Source organism: Conger conger, chromosome 9 (genome assembly GCF_963514075.1).
Source record: "Conger conger chromosome 9, fConCon1.1, whole genome shotgun sequence".
NCBI lineage: Eukaryota > Metazoa > Chordata > Actinopteri > Anguilliformes > Congridae > Conger > Conger conger.
The window spans coordinates 25,599,748-25,616,986 of NC_083768.1; the positions used below are offsets into that span (position 1 = coordinate 25,599,748).

The 17,239-nt window shown below is 41.3% G+C and overlaps 1 long non-coding RNA gene across 2 annotated transcripts; it reads right to left on the bottom strand.

Annotated features, from left to right (window-relative positions):
- Positions 1–24: 24 nt before the first annotated feature.
- On the bottom strand, positions 25–1,940 carry LOC133136256 (uncharacterized). 2 transcript variants are annotated; one of them, XR_009709492.1, is made up of 4 exons: positions 1,813–1,940; positions 915–1,035; positions 627–694; positions 25–301 (listed from the first exon to the last, which is right to left on the bottom strand). It is a non-coding gene; the product is annotated as an uncharacterized LOC133136256 (long non-coding RNA). The 2 variants fall into 2 exon arrangements; XR_009709493.1 differs by having other exon boundaries at positions 1,704–1,928.
- Between the last annotated feature and the right edge of the window lie 15,299 nt (positions 1,941–17,239).

Below are 17,239 nucleotides of genomic sequence, written 5' to 3' on the forward strand. Positions count from 1 at the left end.
CCTATGTGTAAAGTACTATATGGTAGAGATATGGTTTAGATATGCAATGTGGATGTAGTTATGGTCATTTAGACAGATGCATGTATGCACCACTGACCATGCCCGGGTAAAATATGCAATAATGGCTGAGAAATGTAATGACGTTATTGGCACAAGGTAGATGAAATAAGGCCACTGTGCATAAATCCAGTGGTGGCTAGCTAGTGCAATGGATAGCACTGTCACCTCACAGCAAGAAGGTCCTGGCCAGGGCCTTTCTGTGTTCAGTTTGCATGTTTACTCAGGGTACTCTGGTTTCCTCCTGCAATCCAAGGACATGCATTCACAGGGAATTACTGCAAAAGAGCACGTGTGCACAGTCAACCGACTCAGTATAAATAAATAAATAAATAAATATGATCCTTTGAAAGGGTACACATTTGGACATATCCTCTGGGATAGGCCAGATGCCTAGCTGGGATGTGCAGACAGGGGACTGAGAGTTAAAAATGCAGAGAAAACAGTTCACCACAGGTTGTTACTTATCAAGAGCTCTCAGACGATCTCCGTGCTCTGCTATTATATTTTGAAGCATTTCAATATAATGGAGACAGAGTCGAAACTTGTCACTACTCATTAGAGCTGACCTGTGTATTACATTGGCACCAACATCTGTCTGGAAGGAAAATATCTTGGAACGTGTAGTCGCTCCACACTGTTGAAACAATTTAAGTAGACTCAGTAGAGAGAAGAAAGACATTTTGAATGTTTGTCCTTTATTTAACCTCATGGAAATCAAAATCTTTTTATAAGGGGCATTTGATATATAACAGGCAGTGCAGCATTTCATGGTAAATGGCCTGCAGTTATATAGCGCCTTTATCCAAAGTGCAATAAAATTTATGCTTCTCATTCAGCCATTCACACACACTCACCAATGGCCCTGCTTTAGAAGCTGCGTAGACCTCCTGGTATAATGGAGCTTATGAGAGCAGACACATGGCATGGCTGCCTGGCTGTTCAGGACACAAGAGATCTCCTGGAGGAATTGTGAGGCTGAAAAATAACATTCACCTGTCATATCTTCTATTCTGATTCATTTCTTTCTCTTGAGAAACGCTTGTGATCAAAAGTTTGTAGCTAGCTTGCTAACATTTCCCACAATCATCTAGTTTTTTACAAGGAGGAGTGAGACATAAGGGAATATGCACATAGACATGGTCATCCCTCAAGAAATGTGTTCGTATCACACCAGAAGACAAGTTAATACGACACTTTGGTGTGATATTGTTCACAGGAGAGGTAGGCTATCTACCCTCTCAGCTTCTAGTTGGTTGTTTTCATTCAGTCAGAGTTGTTTTTGTGTCTGATTGGTATTCATTTACAGTGGGAGCAAGCATTGACCTGTGTAATAATAATCAATATTATACAATATTTATTTATGTAGCATTTCATATAATTATGTATCCATAATGTGACTTAAAGATTTACATTTGTATTTCAAAATAGTACTGTTGGAATGACTAATGTGACTAATTGTACAATTGAGACATAATTAGTTGATAAATAGTTAATAGTTAGTTGGAGAGAGTTAGGAAGGGAAGTGAAGATGGATGGAAGTGTAGGAGTGAAAGTGAAGATGGATGGAAGTATAGGAGTGAAAGTGAACATGGATGGAAGTATAGGAGTGAAAGTAAACATGGATGGAAGCTTTTGGTCCTCACTCCTGGTCATGGCGAGCTGCAGAGCTGCTGGCTTTAGTTGTTACTCAGAACTTCAGTAGGTCAGAAATTGATCAGTCAAAGCTGTTAATTCACAGTGAACTCAAGTCACCTGGTTTCTAGGGTCTGAATCTGTTGCTGATCTTGAGGAAAAAAACAAAAACCTGAAGATGGTGGCTCTCCAGGACTGAGTGTAACAACAGTAAAAATAAAAATGCATCCACAGCAGTGATGTCCAATCCTATCAGAAAATGGCAGGTGCGACAGCAGGTTTTAACCCAGCAGTAAGACATCTGATTCTACTTAGTCTTGATTGAATACCGTTAGTTGAATCATGAATTTATTTTATTGTTCTACTTTTTTGTATAAGTTAAATGTTATATAATTACTCTCATCATGCCCCAGTACAACATTTAAAAATACATATTATAAAAATGTCCACTCAAACTGAATTTAACACGTGAGTGTCGCTTGTAAACATCACTGCCAATCATCATCTGTGCTTAATTAGTGACAATTACTTTATCAACTTAGATTATCCAGGTGGTGCAAATGAGATAATTATTTGGGAAGGGGTTTGACAAAGAGGCTATTACGACCTATGGCTGGCAGGGGATTGAAGTAGGTGAATGAATTAGACTTTTTAGACTTATTGAGACTTCTGCAACTGTAGCCTATCCACTTAGAGGTATGACACATTGTGTGTTCAGAGATGTTTTTCTGCATACCACTGTTATAATGTGTCATTATTTGTGTTACTCTCACCTTCCTGTCAACTTCGACCAGTCTGGCCCTTCTCCTCTGACCTCTCTCATTAACAACTCATTTCAACAGCTGAACCTCTTGACCACATTTGCATGATTTTATGCATTTATTGCTGCCACATAATTGGCTGATTAAATATTTGCATTAACAAGCTGGTGTACAGGTCTACCTAATAAAGTGATCACTGAGTGTATTGCTGGAGACTGCAGATATGACCAAGGGTATTTTGTTTCGTATTTCATGTTTTGTACTATTAAGGGTAATAAATGTAATTAAAGAAATGGTTTATTTTCAATAAACCTCATTTCAGGTTAAGCACCATCACTGAGACATGATCATTACCACTGCTTGTTTGCTGTGTTGTTCCATCATGGAAATAGGCAAGATCTCATTGGCAGTTATTTCATAGAGTTGTGATGTTTCTTTCTTTTAAAAATAAATGAAAATCTTTTGAGTGCAGCAGTATAACTCAATGATTAACTCCTGCACTTTGCCAGCCTGGTTGTGCTCATGTATGACAGAGGCCAGTTCACTTCTTGTAGCTTATTTTAACCTCAGAACCCATAGAGCTCTTTCCTCCACTCACAACAAGTGTTCTAGCTACTGTCAGCATAACCCATTTCTCCCATGACAGTTTAATTTGTTTCAAATTATCTCCGCATTGAAATGCGCTGTGCCTACCTGCAGTATCCCATGGTTAAGTGGGCTGTGTTCTGAGTATCTGCACTCCTGTCAACAAAGAGAGAACTTGGTGAAGTCACTCTCTTTTCTTGCAATTGACTGCTCTTCTCAAAGCTGTTCTTTGAATTGGAAGCAATCTTAACACTCCCCACAATCGTGTTTTCTGAAAAGACTTGTATTCACAAACATTTTTCTGGCCTGTCATTACCTTGAAAATGTCAAGCGTATGTTACTTTGAAAAGTTCATTGTATTACAATATAACTTTTTTGATGGCATCATGGCCTCTATATTTGGGAAATTATATAATGTAAGAATTTCCCTTGTATTTGGAATATGAATATAGTATATTAATGATATATTCATCATCATTTGCCTTTTTTCAATCCAACTAAAAGCAAAATTCTTCCACAGTTGTCATTGAAGATATACAAATATACAAATATTTATAATTCCTAAAATATTTCCCTTCCTTATGAAGTAATTTTTATTTGGTATTTTCACTTATGGCACAAGGCACACTACATTTACATTTACATTTTAGTAATTTGGCAGACGCTTTTAATCCAAAGCGACTTACAAGTGCATAGGTTCTTCCACAAGTTAAAGCAACACATCCATAACTAGTAAAATATGCAAGTGCTGTTCTAAACATACAGTCATCATAAGTGCAATTCTATTTCTTTTTTTTTTTTGGGTTAGACAAGAGGGATAGGGATATCGGAAAGGGGGGGGGGGGATAAATCAGGAGGTAGGACTAAGGTACAGTTTGAAAAGGTGTGTTTTTAGTGTGCATTGAAATAGGGGGAGGGATTCTATTCTTCAGTGGTAGGCAAGTCATTCCACCACCGAGGAACCAGAACGGAAAACAGGCGTGGACGTGCAGCTTGACCGCCAGGTGCTCGTAGTGAGGGAACCATAAGGCGACCAGAGCTGGCAGACCGGAGTGGTCTAGCTGGGGAGTAGGGAGTGATTAAGGATTGGATGTAAGGTGGGGCAGTCCCCTTAGCAGCCTGAAATGCCAACACTAGGGCCTTGAATTGGATGCGTGCAGCAATAGGAAGCCAGTGGAGGCCAATGAGGAGCGGGGTGACATGAGCCAACCTGGGCTGACTGGTGATCAGGCGGGCTGCAGCATTCTGGACCAGCTGGAGGGGCTTGATGGCACAAGCTGGGAGACCGGCTAGGAGGGAGTTGCAGTAAACCAGGCGGGAAATGACGAGCACCTGGACTAGGAGCTGGGTGGCTTTCTCCATCAGGAGATGACGGATGCGGCGTATATTGTAGAGGAAGAACCTACAGGTTCTGGCAGGTTCTGGCACTAGATAATTGCGTGATGGTCATTTATTATTCCACTATTTTGCACGATGTTATGTTTTTTTTTTGGTGGTTCTTCGATGTTGCTAATTTAACAGTTTTGTTCTCATTTGTGTTGTTCAATAGGGTAGTTGATAACCTGTCAGCACTTTGAGTCTATAGGTCTGGCACTTTCTGCCTCTCTTGGGGCTATACTTCCCCTGCTGGGGCATTGCTTATCTTCGATCACTGATCTTTGCGTTTGTGTTTGCATTAGAAGCCAGTCTGGATGAGAGCATCTGCTAAATGCCAGTAAGGTGTACTGTGCTTGATGTAGCATTGTTAAAAGTATATACACAAATATGAAGTCAGCTGTTTGTCCAGGAAAAATTGTCAAGAATAATCTTTATGGAGTTTGGATAGGAGCCAGAAGGCATATTAAGTCTGTGGTCTGTGAGGCAGCCATCCCTGCTCTGGAGTCTTTTCTATATATGTCGGGTGAATTCAGGTAATTTGGGACACTTTTTTGTAAATGCAGTTTCTGTGACTCCCAATGTCGCAAATGATCTGAATTCACTGTATATAGCTTTCCAGTCCGGCCAGAGAACAATCAAAACTGCAATTAAATCATCATTAGATACAGTGTTTTCTACTGCCTGAAGCAATCCAACCATATATACATGAGGAAAGGAAGTGCCACATGGTTTGAGAATTCAGGAGTCAGTTCCAACACAATGTCAAAATAGCTCCAAAGGCACCCTGCTGTGGTCCGAAGTGAAGTGTGTTGGGAGGGAAGGTTGGGTTGGAGGCCATGTCTTCTGAGACTGACTCATAAAACTTGTCAAAGCCTTGTTGCATTATTAAAGTGACCCTGTGGACCATTTTATTTTTATATATTAATATTAAGGGATAAATAATAGGGTTGACATATTATATAAGTCGCTTTAGATAAAAGCGTCAGCTTTTATATATTACTATTATTCCCTCATCCCTCAGCAACACACTTCCCCTGGAAAAGAGCTCACAATCCTTGACATTAAAGCATAGTTCCTCACCTCGCCCAGGGCCTGACACTGTGAAAGACAGACAGACTGACAGGTAGACAGGGCGACATGAGACATCCCTGTGGGTTAAGCACCATTTCTGATGAATCACACAAAACAGAAATAGCACTGGAAGTAAACATCCTGGACAGCAGTTGACTGGAAATTTTCACAAGGGTTTGATTTCTCATCAGAATGTGCATTCACATGGATCATGGCAGACAGTAGATGGAAGAACAGCACTTTTGTTGCGGTACGGAAAAAACTGGCATTACAGCACGGCAGCAAATACAATACATGTTGCTATGGTGATGTTGCTCCGTGATTATAATACAGCCAGTTTCCAACAGGAAAAGGAGGATTGCGTTTGGTATAGCTCTTTATCAAAGTTCTGTGGCATCCGATTTGGAATTCTGTTGAATACAATGGTGAAAAGTAAAAGTGCCATCTGCTGTAGCTGTCAATGGAGTTATTTGCCATTGGAGTTACTTTCTTCCATTGTGCTCTCGTCCACTATAATGACATCCATTGTCACCCACCATCCACCAGGATCCATGGGAATACAGGTGTACATGTTGGAAACTTAAAACAGTAGCTGGCCATGCAAAGTCATAGGAACAAACATTCCAGGCATGTCATGGACAAGCTGTGATTATTGTGCAGTCATGAGGAAACACCTTGGAAGATACATGCCAATAACAATTTAATAACATTTGACAATATCATGGCAAGTATTGAAAATGCATTGTAGGTGGGAGAGGGAGTGTGTAAGCAGTGGGTTCTGTGTGTGGTCAGTGTGGCTTGTGTCTTCCCCTCCCCACCAGGGCGTGTCTTCCTGTTGGAGTCCGGTAACGTGACAGATGTGGGCGACGAGGGGCTGGCACGGGGCAGGTGCGGCTCACAGGGCGCCCGTCTGGCTTCAGCGGAGGAGCTGCGGCACGCCGTGGCCGAGTGTTCCTTCAGCGACTGCGCCCGCGGGTGGCTGGCTGGGCCCAGTATTGGGTAAGAGCTCCCCCTGTCTCTTCATCCTGGTACTGACACTGTTGACATCAGACAGCCAGTCATGGGTAAATGACATTTTTCCATGCGCCACGTGGAAGTTTATTTGCCTCGTTTTTCCCGTAAGTGATATGATCGTACATGATTAGTCAACAGAGGGAACCATTGAGGTGGCTGGGCCCATTCAGAAACAGTCAGGAAAAATGTTATAAGATTGGATGATGAAACACCAGTATTTGGCAATTTTTGACCTTATTTGGAGAGCAGCGTGCAAAGGCTATCTCTGGCACTCAGCTCTCTTTGCCTAGCAACCATATCCGTGACCTGAGCATTGCATCTACACTAACAGATCAACCTGAACTGATTTTGCGGTCAGCACCCCCTGCTGGTAGTGAGATGATTTGCTCTCATCCCAAACATCCACTTCATTGTGATTGCATCCTTGTCAGCTTTGGCTGAGCTGTGTGTTTGCTTCTTTGTTCCAAACGCTGTATTGTATTCACTTGTATTTATTTGTATTTGTATTGATTTTTTTATATTTGTAGAGTATATGGGTTTGTAGTGGATGGACAGAGAACAGGCATGCCTGTGATAGAGGCCAATATTTTGTTCTGTATAGCTGATTATTGGATGATATGCAGAGAATATGCTGGTTATCTTTAAATAATGGCAAAGAGATTATTTAATGTGCCTTTGTATGGGTATGCTAAAGGGTCATTGATCAAGAGATCATAGTATCCAGATAGCATATACATTATCAGCCCTCAGTTTTGCCTGTTATATTGGCTGTAGTACCTTACCTCACAAGCACTTTTTGTTCAGTCTGTGAATGATCCCATTCATAAGCAGTGCAATGTTCCTCTTTGAAACGCAAGTGGGGTTGGTTAATGGCATTTTAAGTACTTGTAATTTGAAAGTAATGTCTTAATTTTAAAGGTGTGCTTTCATCTCTGTGCAAACATTGCAATATGTACTATATACAGTGAAACAATGAACATGGGGTTAAAGTGCAGAATGTTTAATCCATTTCAAGTGATCCGTGTAGGAATTACACCCCCTTTTAAACATAGTCCCCCTGTTTTAGGGGGCCAAAAGTAATTGGACAGTTTGCACTTTAACCTCATATTCGTTGTCTCATTTCAAATGCGCTGGAGTACAGGGCCAAAAACACAGAAATTGTACCACTGTCCAAATACATCTGGACAACACTGTGTGTGTGCACATGTGTGTGTCTGAGAATGTGCTCTGCTGTCATGTCTAAGACTTACAGGATATAGATACACTATTTATAGGTATAAGACAAGTACCACTGTTTTGAGAGCTTGTGTTTATTACTTTACTAAAAAAAAGGGAACAGAGTAATGGAACCAGAGGGAAAGTTTCCCCATTTTATGCTGGAGAGCTACACATCCTGGGGAAAGGTGTGATGTGGGCGAATGGTTTAATTTGCACCTGTGCTCTCAGACTCTCAGTGGTAATGCAATGAGGCTCCAGGCTGTCTCTGCACTAGAGCGTTTCTCCGGTGTTATGTCTCTGCCCAAGGCGCTGTGCTATATATAGGCCTATAGATGTCAGTCAGCTGAAGAAGCAGTCCACGGAAGGCAGCACGTTGGCAGTAGTTGAGCATTTTTGATGTGCTGTGTATCAATAGGAGGTTACTCGGTTTGTCCTCTCCATACAGTATAATGAACCTATGCAGTAAAATGTCCAGTGAGTGTTAATTCAACTCTAACAGAGTACATATGAGTCCAATAGGGACCGCGTATACTCTTTAAACAGACGCAGACTTCAGTCTATATAATGAAATGAAAAAAATTGCTACAGATGTTTGTTATTGGCGTGAACTGTAGTTTTAAAGTTTTGTTTGAATGGATCCTGTAAAATGAAAAAACCCAAAACATTGTCCATCAATGTGTCCATTCATAGCCTAAACTTGAGGTTTACAGCACCTGGCATTGAGTGACTAAACAGGGTTAGGGTTAGGAAATTAACACCAACATATGCAAAAAGGAACGAACGGTTTTCTAAATCATCTCAAATGTTTTCCCATATCAATTGCACATATCAATTTAATGCCTGACCAGACTCTGCTAATTTTAAACAGTATGAACTGCTCTTCAAAAGCAGCCCCCCCCCCCTAGTAGTTATCACCAGGCCTGTCTGGATGGAGTGTGTGTATTTTTGCAGTAACCGGCAACACCTTTCGCACCCAGACACCAAGTTTCAGCATGTACCGTCCATCTATCAGCCGTTTTCAATGTGGATATATCACACACGTACCGTTCATTATCAGCCGTTTTCAATGTAGATATATCACACACGTACCGTCCATCTATCAGCCGTTTTCAATGTGGATATATCACACACGTACTGTCCATTATCAGTAGTTTTCAATGTGGATATATCACACACGTACTTACGTCCATCTATCAGCCGTTTTCAATGTGGATATATCACACTGGATCCTTCAGGTCCGTCTGTTTCCAATCATATTCAGTAGTCTGATAAAATATGAGGTTATATGTATTGTGTACATACAGTGGCTTCAGAAAGTATTTAGACCCCTTCACTTTTTGCACACATTATTGTGTAAAATTGCAATTTTTCCAGCAATCTACACTAAATAACCCATAATGACAAAGTGAAAACATGTTTTTGGAAATTTTTGATAATTTATTAACAAATAATAAAAGTATTCAGGCCCTTCATTCAGTACTTTGTGGAAACCCCCTTGGCAGCAATTACAACTTCAAGTCTTCTTGGGTAAGTCTCCAGAAGATTTGCACACCTGGATTTCAGCAGCTTATCCTATTCTTCCTGGTTGATCCTCTCAAGCTCCGTCAGATTGGATGGGATAGAGGGTCTGGGAACTGCCATCTTCAGGTCTCTCTCCACAGATGTTCTATGGGGTTTAAGTCTGGGTTTTGGCTGGGGCACTCAAGGACAGTCAGAGACTTGTTCCGAAGCCACTCATGCATTGTCTTGACTGTATGCTTTGGGTCATTGTCGTGCTGAAAATTGAACTGTCACCCCAGTCTGAGGTTGCGTGCACTCTGGTTTTCTTCAAGGCCGTCTCTGTATTTGGCTGCATTCATCCTTCCGTAAATTCTGACCAGTCTCACAGTCCCTGCTTCTGAGAAGCACCCCCATAGCATGATGCTGCCACCACCATGTTTTAACATAAGGATGGTATTAGCCAGGTGATGAGCAGTGCCTGGTGTTCACCAAATATAGTGCTTAGAGTTCTGCCCAAAGAGTTCAATTTTTGTCTCATCAGACCAGATAATCTTTTATCTCATGCTGTCAGAGTCCTGTTTTGCACTCCATGCGGGCAGTCATATGCCTTTTACTCAAGAGTGGCTTCAGTCTAGCATCAGTCTACCATAAAAGCCTGATTGATGGAGTGCTACTGAGATCGTCATCCTTTCCGACAGGTTCTCCCATCTCTGCAGAGGCCTTCCGTATCTCAGTTAGAGTGACCGTTGGGTTGTTGCCCGGTTACTGTGCTCATGGGAAAACTCTAAGCTTTAGAAATGTAGTGCCGCGGTGGCGCACGGCTAAGGCCTCGGACTGTGCTGCAGACATCAGTTTGATGCAGTTGCACCCAGACACCCCGGTCTTGCCAAAGTTGAGTTCGGCCAGTACACAACGGAGCGGCATAATTGGCCACTCCGAGGGTACAATTGGCAACCAAATTGAGAGAAAAATGTAAACTCATTTTATTTTTAAAAAGACATGCAGTGCGAATTGTGGTACCTTATATACACAGGTGTGTGCCTTTCTAAACAATGTCAAATCAACTGGATTTGACGCAGGTGGACTACAATCAAGTTCTAGACACATCTCAAGGATAATTAAGCTAACAGGATGCACCTGACCACAATTTTGAGTGCCACAAGTAAAGGGTCTTAATACTCATGTAAATATTCCTAAAAATATGTTTTCACTTTGTCATTATGAGTGTAGATTGATGTGTGATGTAGGATGATTTATGAGAGAGGTCAGAGACAAAAAGCCAGACTGGTCGAAGCTGACAGGAAGGTGACAGTAACTCAAATAACCATGCATTACAACAGTGGTGTGCAGAAGAGCATCTCTGAACACGCAACGCGTCAAGCCTCTTAAGTGGACAGGCTACAGCAGCAGAAGAGAAGTGTACATGTAACATAAGTCATCACATTTTGATTCAGGATGGTTTCGTCCTGACATCAGACTGAATCATCTCTTCATATTGTTCTGATCCTGTGTGGGATACATATACATATATGTAACATGTTCTTTACAACCTCCTCATGACATCATCCAGTATTGCAATTCAGTATTGTTTTCCATGTCCCATTGGTATTACGGTATTACAATTATGTGCAGATGTATATGGGTGTAGCTATACATGACTATATCGAACACAAGTTATAGAAACAGACCCATCGCCTCGGATTTCCTGTCACATCATCTAGGGTGGTGTTGTAGGTGAAACGTTCCCTATTGAAGGCAGAACATTGCATTTCAACAAACGTCTTGAATGTTCCCATCCTGCTATCGATGTCACGCTCAGAGTTTCTTACCCAGTAATAATACGTACAGTATACCTAGGAAGTAAAAGAATGAATGGCCAAAACCTTTTTCATCATCAAAAGTTCGTCAGTCAACCATTTTCAAGGGATTGGTAACATGAACTGCACTCATATAAATCATAATCCCAACAAGCTGAAAAAGCACAACATCACCCATGAACACTTCTTTATAAATCTTATCACTGTAAAGGACTAAAACACTGGGGGAAAACTCATTTTAAACTCGGCAACCTAACAGTGGGTGAAGTGAGAGTAAAACCCAAAAGATTCAGTGGCAAATTAAGCAAATTACAAGGCAAACCCCTGTCTGGAATCAATTAAAAGGGGCTCTTCTTTGGCAGAACAGGATAGAACTCTCTAGCTGCCTAATATGGTGGCAGTCACATATCTGTTAAGATTAATTCTGAAAAAAATTGAAACGGTCACAAAAGACAGGGAAGAGGGGTTTGACTCAGCCAGGATGAGAGTGCCTCATCATGCACCAGCAACCCTCAATGGCTAGTCCAGCGTCTGCAAATTAGCTTCTTAAGCTGCACATGAAGTGTTTTCCTCTGTCTCATGTCTGTGCGGGCACAAATTACAGACTGTATGAGTTTGATAAGAAGGCTGAATAAAAGGGGGGCCCTGGATTGATACCCCACCTTCATACCCACACCCCATTCCTCACGCCCTGGATGACTCAGCATTCCCCTGGCACCGGGGGGAGTCAGAGGCACGTGGGTGTGGACTGGAACATCACACAACCCCACCTACCACCCTCCTAAAACCCATCGTCCCCTCCTACCCCCCGTCACTTCACACCCACCCCTTAAAGTACAGCAAGTGCCAGAATATGACCCATCCCTTCTCTGAACCCACCTGAACCAGTACGCTCACGATGTTGCGGGGGGAGAGAGGGAGAGGGAGACAGGACTGCATTTTCTGATTTGGATATTGAACCCTAGGGAAATTGTTCAGTTGGATACACAGCGTGAGATGTATATCCATTATGCCCGTTCAAAACACTATTTATCAACACTTTTAATATTCAAACAAATACACTCTGTGATTTTATTATTCTAGTATGATCAGCTTGAGAGAGAACTTTTGTCTTTAACATATACTAATATCTTTCATGTTGGGCCAAGAGTGATTGGGATTTCATGGGAAACTTTGATTCACTGAGATTGAACAGGATATTTGACAATTGTAATAAGGCTATGAATTGTCTGTTCCAACTTTGGTGACATTGGTAATGACTAAAATGTAGAATTGCAATCCAGACCCTCCTACCTAATGGTACATCCCAAAACCTAAGAAACCTGAGCAAATGAAAGGGAATTTGTCGGAAGAGTGAGATTTTCCTGCTGTGGGCTGTGACTAGGCAAGAAAGATTCCCACAGTTTGGAGAGGAAAATGAAAGGGTAGAACATGTAAGAACAATATCAATATTTTCTGATACTGATCTAGAAAATAATAAAATAAATAATAAAATAATATGCCTTTTTTGGGAGAGTGCTGGCTTACATAGACACATCTTTTCTGAAGCAGTTGTTTTTTCACAGTGATATTTCTTTAATAATCTACTCCTCCAATGTAGTCCATTTTCCGGTACCATCTGGGTGGGCAAATTCTAGATGTGATTTTTTTAATCCTATACATCCCTAGATTATGTTTTGATATGATAGTTTTGCCAAAAAAAGTCCCCTGCCATATTTTGCTCCCCTTCGCATGATTCGCTTGTAGGTCGGGCTGTGGAGGAGCTAGAGACATGAGCCTGTAGTTATTGTTATGCGCCTGAGTCTCCTGAACGTGTAGAGATCAACCCTGAGTCGATTAGACCTTCCTAGGCCGAGCTATGGTCACTTTTCCGCACCTACCCCCTACCGGTGAATGCCTCATTTTTGCGGTTTTCCGGAGGTATTGTGCGGTAGGTGCGGAAAAGTTACCATAGCTCAGCGTAGGAAGCTCTGATCGACTCGGGGTTGGTCTCTACGTGTTCAGGAGACTCAGGTGCATAACGAACATGTCTCTACCAACCACAGCCCAACCACAGCCCGAGCTACGAGCAAATAACGCGAAGGGGAGCAAAATATAGCAGGGGACTTTTTTTGGCTCCACCAGAAAAGTTAAAAAGGGTAAAACATTTTACCTAATAGATATCACCATGAAACTTCCTCAGTTGGTTACTTACATAAAGACTATTATTTTTTTGTATTAAAGGTTTTCTGAATTTTTATGTTTAAATATGCAAATGATGCATTATCTACTTAAAATATGTGTTCATTTGCATATCTTTCCAGAACATTGGATAAAGCCAGTAATTAATTACTATACATCCCTAGATTATCTTTTGATGTGATAGACCTTGTTGGTCTATCCACGGACCACAGATACATTTATTTAGCCCACAAGGCAGTGAAACCTGTAGGTATATGGAGTCCCAACAGTCAACCTATATAATGTTTGAAAATATATTTTTCATTTACATCTTAAGAACATTTATGATACCTCCTCTTGTATAGCCTACCCTGTACCTGGGATAATGGTTCAGTCCAACCAATGTAGGGCTGAGGAAGATGTATATAAGCTGGTCATTCTGACCTTGGTGAGAGAACAGCATCCTGTGAGGCTGTGGAAGTGGTTTTGATTTAAATTATATTTGTAGCATCCCAGGGCTGCAAATTTATGTTTCCTGATTTTTGTTGGTTATTTTTGGTTAATAAAACCACTATCTCATTTGCCTCATGACTCCCTTCTTCAGCACACCAACATCTTCTTAATTAAGTTTTTCCAGTGCCAGTCACTCACACTAGCATCTCTTTAAGTAGTACTATTATATTGTGTATAAGACAGGCCCCTACTGTATAACTTATCAATTGTTACTTGTAGCCTCCAGGACTAATGTGTGCAGTACTGAAATATGTAGTCAAAGCATATAGTTCTATAATAATGCTCATAAATAATAACGCTTATAATCTTTGAAAAAGCAACAGGCATTACTGCAGCATTCAGCATTCAGTGAAGAGCAGGGTTTGTTGCTGTGGGCTCCCGCCCATACCAGCCCAGCTACTCATCTGCCCGAGCGTATACGTGAGCAACGTGAATTTGCGGCGTTGTGGAGGTCCCCACGTCGTCGGGATACAGTGTGTTTCCTGGCACATCGTGCAGCTGTCTGCCTGGCTGTCCTCGCGGTGAGAGAACAGAGCCAAACATCAGCACCCAGAGCAGCTCCAGAGGCAATTGCATACCGCATGGGAAGGAACAACTAAACGCAGTTTCATAACAGACCAATTTACAGCAGATAGGCATTAATATTGGGGAAATTCCGGTAGATTCCTATAGGAAATCACACATCAGATGAGATGTTGTTACCTTGGAGCTGAATACAAACACATATGCCAGACTGTGTCTTTTTTTAAATAGACACAGCAATAAACTTCCTCAATGATTTACAATATTTTCATTTTTGTGAGTATTTTGCTTTAGGACAAAAAACAGTCGCCCGTTAAGTAGCTGAACCCACCAAACCACAACCAGAATCTATGGTTTTGACCAATGCGCTAGACTTTTCCAAACCCTATTTTTAGAGATACGTGGGCCATACTGAATTTTGTTCCAACTTAATTAGGTCTGATTCACTTTCTTTCCATGTTGAGCCATGCCAGGGTGTGCCAAAGGATTGATCTTACCAAGGCCAATGTAGAATAATGGGACAACTTTCTCAAACGAAACCAGATCCCACCCATGCCAAGGGGACAGTATCTTCCTCGCAGTAATTTACATTTAAATGAATACTTAATATTTAAATCATGCTGGTTAGGAATTATTCAAGTGGGTGAAGCTTAGGAAGGTAGTTATTTTCGGTAAACCTTTCATTGTAATTGTGACATGATATTTTTGTTTTCTTCTGACCTGTAAGGATAAAGGCTGCAGCCAGGATGCTTGCGATGCACGATACAGGGCTACGACACTGCACAGCACCACTGTCATATCTGTCAGTCAGCTGGTGGTTTTCATGGTAACAAGCAAAACACAGTGGAAGTGATGCCATTTCTTGGTCAGTGTTAGGTTTTGAGTTTCATTTTTTTCCGTGGCTGCTTACATAATGCAATGTAGCAGTAAATTGAGAAACAGCAGTAGGGTCAGGTCAACAGAGCTCAACACAGAAAAGGTTCTCTTAATCCATCCTATAGTGGGAGTTTGTTAAGCCCAGAGGGACAGTTGTGTCTTTTCTTGCATTGTAGATTCAGAGTTATCATGGGCAGTCAGCTATTGCTAAGGTAAAGACCACATACTGTAAATACAACTGTACAACATGTATATTTTGCTAACAGTGGTTGTCACATCAGATTGACCACATGTCATTTTTAATGCCTGTCCAATTTTTTGTTCTTACTTGCATGTGGCCTAATGGCTAAGGTACATGACCCTTGACCAAGGCCCTTAACCCCACATTACTCCAGGGGGGATTGTCCCCCAGCTTAGTCCAATCAACTGTAAGTCGTGTGGGACAAAAGTGTCAGCTAAATAACTAAGTATTATAATAATTGTAGACCAGGCAGTTCAGATCAGAATTAACAGCCTGGGATTGAGGGTAATCCAATGAGGTTGTGGTCAAGTTGCAGGTTTGAATCTAGACACTGGAAGACTGCAGCTGCAACCTTTAGCAAGCTCTGCAGTGTCAGCATTAGGCTGTGGAAACAGATCCTTTTAAAATATGTTAGTTGGTGTGCATAAGACTGGCTATCTAACTGAACAACGGTAATTATGTTGCTGATGGCTGTATCGTGAAATAGCAGAATATGTAAAATGGTCATCTTCATTTATTCTGTGGTTGCTTTGCAGAATGCTCCCTGTCGAAATGAAGTTGTACTGATTATGAAGACCAAAGGTCTGATAATCGTGGGCAGCAGTGTGGAATAGAAGCTAAAAGTTTTCAGGATTAGATCTCAATCAGGGCACTGTTGTTATATTCATGACCAGTTATCGGAATTAGAAAACTTGTGCAATGCAGAACATAGCATTAAGTGTTCAACCTATGTGATTATGATATGAATCAGGAAATTTGTGATTAACAGAGACTATCAATTTACCAAGTGATTATACATGATGCATGTTGTTTTAAAAAGTCCCAATTTGTGCTTTATGTTTACAGTTGTCTCTGACTATGACTGACCCCAGATGGCTGAGAGCTCTATTGCCATTTTTAAAATGACTCCCACTGCCTCTCTGCCTGGTGCTCAATATTAATGCATTGGATTGTGGGTGATAATCTTGTGCCATGATAATCTTGCACACTGCCCAGGCAGTTCACCTGTATTAAACTGCTTTATGCCACAAAAATAATAATTGGAATTAGCTCTGGTCCTAAATAGTTTGTACCCAACCATAAACCAAATAACTTCCTGTTTGGGCTAGCTGTGTGTTGGAAGCATCATCCTCAGGCATCAAGTGCATATTTTACAACCATTATGCTGCATATAAAACTTTAGATCTTAGCCAGAGTTCCCCTTTAGTTGTCCATTTGTTTATGAAAATTACCCTGTGGTTAAATATGCAGCCCGAAGGGTATATTCTTTGTGACTATGTTACACAACTCCATGATTACATAAGTAAATTCATGAAACATAATTACATGAAAGTTGAAGGCTGAATTTTGGGAAAGTTCAAGAATTGGCTTTACAGTTAGGTGGAGAGTAACATGAAGGGGTTTTGGGGTTAGGGTTAACATGAAGGGAATTCCAAGAACACACAAGGCACAATGCACAGCCCCCAGATAATACTGAGCCACGCCAGTCTGCATACTGACATACAGTCCACATACAGTCTACATAAGTGTCATGTCATACATTTGTTGCAAAGGCCCAAAAGAATGATTTTGAACTAACAGCTTTGGTGGTTTACCACAGTTCCTTGCTTTTTGCGACACTGCAGCCCAGTTTTTCTAATGGAAGAACAGACAACATGTGCACAGAGCGTTTCTGCAGAATCCACAGATTAGGATACATGTGGAATCCACGTGTTCCGAAAGAGTCAAACGTTCCACAGGTGATTTGCATGCATTGGGCTAAGCTGCAGGTCAAACGCTGTGCATGGGATTTTGCAAGATGCACTGCGGTCATTTGAAAAGACAGGTCTGCTTGGTCAAGTTTTATTCGTTATGAGCTTGTCGTGTGCCTGGGACCTGTATCACCAAGCAGG